Raw genomic sequence first — 6117 nt, forward strand, 5'->3', positions numbered from 1 at the left:
CTTTCTTCACAGGTGAGATCAGAAGAGAAACAAGAACCATACGCCTTGCAGGTTAATGGGAGACCAAAACAGGAAGAACACACCTGTGCAGGTCAAGGCAGTTAAGACAGTGAAGAATAAGTTCCTGTTTGTCCTGTGTTTGTTTGATTCAGCTGCACCGGATGTGACAGATGGGCAGAAAATACGTCAGGGTGAAAGCTTGCTCCTAATTAGAACTGATGGGAAATGCAGCGAAAATGTGTTTCCCCACGTCATCATCCAACTCCTCAGACTCCTCCTTCTAGTCTTTCTTCTCCTCTTTTGCAAAGGTGCAGCGGGGACAGAACGAGCAGCAGGGGCTGCAAAGCCAGGGGCAGCAGAAAGAGCCACAGCCCCACCAGCAGGCAGACTGGCCAGCTTGCCAACACCCTGAGGGATGACATCCTCAATGTTTGTTTCATTCAGCTCACTGATGACCTTATTGAGCTGGTCATTGTCTGCCTCGATGCCCACGCTGTCTAGTATTTTCTTGATGTCTTTGGCGCTGTAAGAGGAGTTGCCCCCGAGGGCGGCCAGCAGATAAAAGCGGATGTAGCATAGCGCATGTCGGCTGATGTGGACAGATCTCACACGTGTGACCTCGACGGCGTAAGGCGGCCAAAGCGAGTTTTATCCTTTTTAAGCCTATGCAAAACATGACATGAGCCATTTTCTTGCAAACACAGCTGTGGTCCTGGCCAGAGTTCATCCTCCTGGCCAGTGTTTAAAGGCCACTTCAAATTTGGCTTGTTGGAATTAAAACCTAGAAGATCCACTTGCCACTGCTACGTGGCTCTGAGGCGGTTGCAAGACCATCTATCCTGCCCCCTCCAGTGGCATCTGCCATGACACAATGCTCGCCAGCCGTATTCAGCTGGCTAGCTTTGTCAGACTGCATTTTAGTGGGTCAGTTAAAGGAAACGCTAGGCCATCTTCTCATCCAAGAAGATGGCAGCTATGTTATCTGGCCTCGGACTTGCCTAATGGGGAGGCAGGGTCCTCCCATAATTCTGGAGAAATTATAAAAGAAATTTTCTCCTTACAGTTGGTCTTAAAGGACGTTCTGCTTCTCAATTCAGATATGCAAACCTTTTAGTGATGGGCGCTAAAAAGCTTACAACAGGGAAAAGAGCCCCTTATATCAAGAGACTCAGAGTAACACATTGAGAAAGTGGACTCACTGTCAGGCTCTCATAGAGTCAAGGTTGAGGAAGCCAGGGAGACCAATTGACAGAGCAGGCATCCAAACAGGCTGCCCTCCACAAGGGCATCTGGGGAGTCCTGTCTCATTGCCCCCACACCCCCTGCTCCCCGGGAGGTGTGTTTTACACTCTTAGTTCTTCCAGGGTTCCCCTTATTAAACAAGCGAATGAACAAGCAAGCAAGCAAACAACAAAACAGATACAAAACGGACTGCTCAAAATCAACAGTGCTGGCTGATTACCACAAATAAAGAAAAATAACTCCAGAGATGACAGCTCCCAGACAGACTAACTCCTAAAACAACCCATCTTGAAAAATGGCCCTACAAAAACTGTCTATTTGATGTTCCTGGGGTTGTGAAAACTGATTCAACAACGGAATAGAGCCTGTCTGAAGTATGCTTGGGAACAATCTGAGTCAGAGACCCAAGGCCCCATGTCCACACAAAAACAGGGGGCCTTTTAAACATGGACTTGGCCTTTATATTCCACCCAGAAGTGCTGGTTTTGATAAACACTTTTTTAGGTTGGGCTTTTACCACTCACTCTAGAGAATCAATTTGAAACTCACATACATAGTACTTCCCTGCTAATCATCAGACTGGGTTCTACTGAGAGCTAGGCCAGCCATACACCGTCCCTCAGATCTCATCATGCTGTGATAGAACTGCCCACTCCTTTCGGAGATGGCCCTACCTAGTGACAGCCTGTGGAAGAGTGGCTAGAGGACAGAAAAAGGAGATTGTGGATTTTGAGAAAGTCCGTTGGTCTTATCCTAAAAGTGGTCTGGGAGCTCCCAGAGAGGGACAAGGAGTTAAGTAAGGACTTTAGGTGGGGAAACCATGAAGAAATAACATGAAAATGGACCGTAAAGAAGCCCTTTATCTGAGACCAAGCCAAACCAAAACAAGGCATGTCTTAACATGCTGGCTTGACATACTAGATACGCTCACATTCAAACCAGGTTAGTATACTGAAATAAAATACCCAACGCCTGACTAACAACACAAAGGAGACATATTTAACTGGGACAACTGGTCAGGTTACAGGACAAGCCCCATGTGTAAACAATTAAAACAGCTGTGCTAGGCTAGTTAAAGGAACAATAGTTCTGAATGGTGCATACTTTACCTGCCTCAAGGGTGTTTATGCCTGCTACCCAGGAGACCTGTGGATTGGAATTCCTGCCCCCTGACTTAGATGTGCTCCTAGGAAGCAAGGTCCAGCAATAATTACAACCCCTAGATTCAAGAAACAATAGGGCTTCTGTACTTTTACTAGTCCTGCTAAGAATACCCTACAGGGTCCATGACCATTGGTGCCACTACAATAGACATCCAGTAAGTTCAACATAGCCAGCTGTCAGATGAAAAAACAAAATAAAACCCAACAATTATTTTTTTTTTTAAAAAGTCACTCATGCTCCAAAATGAAATCAATTCATTGACAACAGTGGTCCTCCTAAATCCTAGAGAATTATACCGAAAAGCAAAATAAAAGAGAAAAATAAAAATCACCTTCCCAACCTCCTCAAAACAAACCAACAACAACAAAAAAAATATAATTGGTTTTAAGTAAAAATGCTATCTTTATGCTAGTCAGTCAAAACTAGCATTAAAAATGCTAAAAAGTTATTTAAAAAGATGAAGGTTAGAGGTATAAACGAGAAAGCCAGTAGAGTACGATATAGATAGTACATTAGGAGTACCAACCTGTTTCTAAGACAAATTAATAAGGCATTATAAAGGCCACTGCTTAAGCCAGTCTCTAATGAAATCAGCAGTTTGAATTTCTCTATGAAGTGCCAGTCCAGCATTGGCAGCAATGGTAGTCAATACAATAATTCCCACAGCTACAGCAATTACCAGTCCAATCATCCAGTGAGTTAATATTCTCTCAGTGAGCTTCTGCACTAGAGTCCTCACAGGCGAGTGGCTGTAAAATGAGCCAATTCAAGCTAGGTTATAGGATATAAATACATGTTTATTGGAAAGCTGCTCTCAGTTCACTGGCCCTAAGGATCAAGGCTAGGGATGTCACCATGGCAAAGGAGAAAAGGGAGGGGGAAGAGAAAGAGAGAAAACCCACATCCAGAGAGAAGGATGAAGGGGGTCAGAGAGACCAAAATGTCTGGATTGTATAAGAAGAGCTTCTGGGGGAAAGGGCAGTCCAAACCCAGGTTTGGAAAGTTCAGTGTAGACTGCATGGTATGCCAGGTAGGGACTGAGTGAGGGATGCTGGGAGAATTGGAGGCCATGTCTGCTTTGCTATGTGAAATATGTACCCCAGTCCCTTATCCTGGGTCTGAAACCCAGCAGTGAGTCTTGCCATGGCTTTGACAGCTTCACTGGTATCAAGATTGCTGGCTGTAGCTCTGAGAGTGTGTCAGCTTTCAGAAAGTGATGTTTAAGGACACACTTGAGTTAAAGCAGGTATAAAGTGTACAACATTCACGAGTGATACTGTAATCATTAGGGTGCCATTGTATGGCACTCTCAGTAACAAGTTAATGCTACAAAGGGTTGACTTTGATTTAATCTAAAAGACAAAGTATACTTACCATCATTAATGTTTAACCTTCCTTTCCATGCTTTAAGAGGACAGAAGGCACTTGCTAATTCCCACAAATTAGCTTGAACGTAATTGCCCAGTTTTAAGAGAGGACTTGACACCTATTCCGCTGAATAGGTTCATTGTTCCAGGATATTTGACTAACTATTGAACTTGAAAGCCTAATTGTTAGCAAATACACAAGCTTAGATAGATATCGCACTTGTCAGATGCGTTAGGTGTGGGTTGAAGAGAGGCAATTTTGGGTGTGCCTCTAAAAGCCTCCATAGATGCGAATACTAAAGAATGGAAAGTTTCTGCCTATTTTAAGGCAAGATGCTTGGTAGAGGTCTTGTGGCCTTTGCTCTATGACTCAAGGCAAAGTCAGCTGGATGGCTTTGAGCTAACTCACCCTTTATAAAGGTGAAATGATTTGGCCCCTACTAACTTGGCTTGGGGCCCCCTTCCCCCACTCCCCATGATAGTGACATGGTTCAGCCTGTCAAGGGTGTAGAGGAGACGATAGAGACTTCTTTTACAGCATTTGGACCTTTGAGAACTGGCTCTTTTGGCTTAGAAAAACTTTCATGGAAGAAGCTCCAGGTAAAAGATACAGATTTTCTCTCTGGGCTTGTAGGGACAACAGAGAAGCAGCTGTCAGGACACAGGTAAAACAGTATTCTAGGAAGGAGAACAAAGGACCCCTCTTAGGTATGGAGGAGCTCGAGGGATAGGTAGACTTACTCTGTAGAATGATACAGGCAGAAAGAGATTTCTAACGAGGTAGCAGTTTAGTTATAGGATCAGGTTTGTAAATAGAACATAAAGCTAGCACACTGAGTTAGCAGGTTTTTACCTCCGTGTATGCCTCGTCTATCTTCTTAGGTATATTAGGTAAATTTAAATGGTTAAATATTTCATTTGGTGTCTTGATAAGGGGCAAAAGTCAAGCCAGCAGAAGTAGAAATCAGAAAAGTTCAGGCAGTAAGCATGCAGCACAAGCATAAATCAGGTAGGAAAATCAAGACAGCTGCAGACACATGAAAATGGCAGGAGAAACTGAGAAATCATCAGATGTGGCAAGATACCCGGGAAGTCCTTAAAGAGTGAGTTATGTAAAATTAATAAGCCACATAAGATTCCATAACACAGGGCGTTAGAACCTCATACAGCTAGCTCTACCTTAGATGGTTTAAAAATAGAAACAGAAGAGGGTTATTTGGTTCTCTGTAGTCTAACTTCTTGAGTTCTTTATAGATTTTGGAATCAGCCCTCTATTGGATGTAGAGTTAGTAAAGATCTTTTCCCAATCTATGGGTTGCCGTTTTGTCCTATTGAACAGTGTTCTTTTTCCTTTCAGAAGTTTGCAATTTTATGAGGTCCCACTTGTCAGTTCTTGATCTTAGAGCATGAGCCATTAGTGTTCTGTTCAGGAAAAGTTTCCCCTGTGCCCATGTGTTCCAGGGTCTTCTTCACTTTCTCTTCTATCAGATTCAACATATCTGGTTTGATGTGGAGCTCCTTGATCTATTTGAACTTGAGCTTTGTACAGGGAGATAAGAATGGGTCAATTTGTATCCTTCTATATGGTGACCACCAGTTGAACCAGCACCAATTGTTGAAAATGCTGTCTTTTTTCCACGGGATGATTTTAGCTTATTTGTCAAAGATCCAGAGCTAAACAGAATTCTCAACTGAGGAATCTCAAATAGCTGAGGAGCACTTAAAGAGATGCTCAACATTCTTAGTCTTCTGGGAAATGCAAATCCAAAAACCCTGAGATTCTACCTCATACCAATCAGAATAGCTAAGATAAAAAATGCAGGTGACAGCAGATGCTGGACAGGATGTGGAGAAAAAGGAGCTCTCCTTCATTGCTGGTACAAGCTGGTACAACCACTTTTGAAATCAATTTGGCAGTTCCTGAGAAAATTGGAAATAGTTCTATGTGAGGACCCAGCTATACCACTCCTGGGCATATACCCAAGGGCATATAACAAGGACACATGCTCCACTATCTTCATAGCAGCCTTATTTATAATAGCCAGAAGCTGGAAAGAACCCAGCTGTCCCTCAACAGAGAAATGGATATAAAAAATGTGGTACATCTACAATTCAATACTACTTAGCTACTAAAAACAATGCCTTCATGAAATTCGCAGGCACGTGGATGGAACTAGAAAATATCATCCTGAGTGAGGTAACCCAGTCACAGAAGAACACACATGGTATGTACTCACTGATAAGTGGATATTAGCCCCAAAGCCCACAATACCCACAATACAATCCACAAACCATTTGGAGCTTAGGAGGAAGGAAGACCAGGGTGTGGATGCTTCAGTCCTGC

At 43.2% G+C, this 6117-nt stretch overlaps 1 pseudogene; it reads right to left on the reverse strand.

Moving 5' to 3' along the window:
- Positions 1–205: 205 nt before the first annotated feature.
- On the reverse strand, positions 206–4250 carry LOC116903753 (annotated as a pseudogene).
- Positions 4251–6117: the final 1867 nt, after the last annotated feature.

Source organism: Rattus rattus, chromosome 6 (genome assembly GCF_011064425.1).
Source record: "Rattus rattus isolate New Zealand chromosome 6, Rrattus_CSIRO_v1, whole genome shotgun sequence".
Lineage (NCBI taxonomy): Eukaryota > Metazoa > Chordata > Mammalia > Rodentia > Muridae > Rattus > Rattus rattus.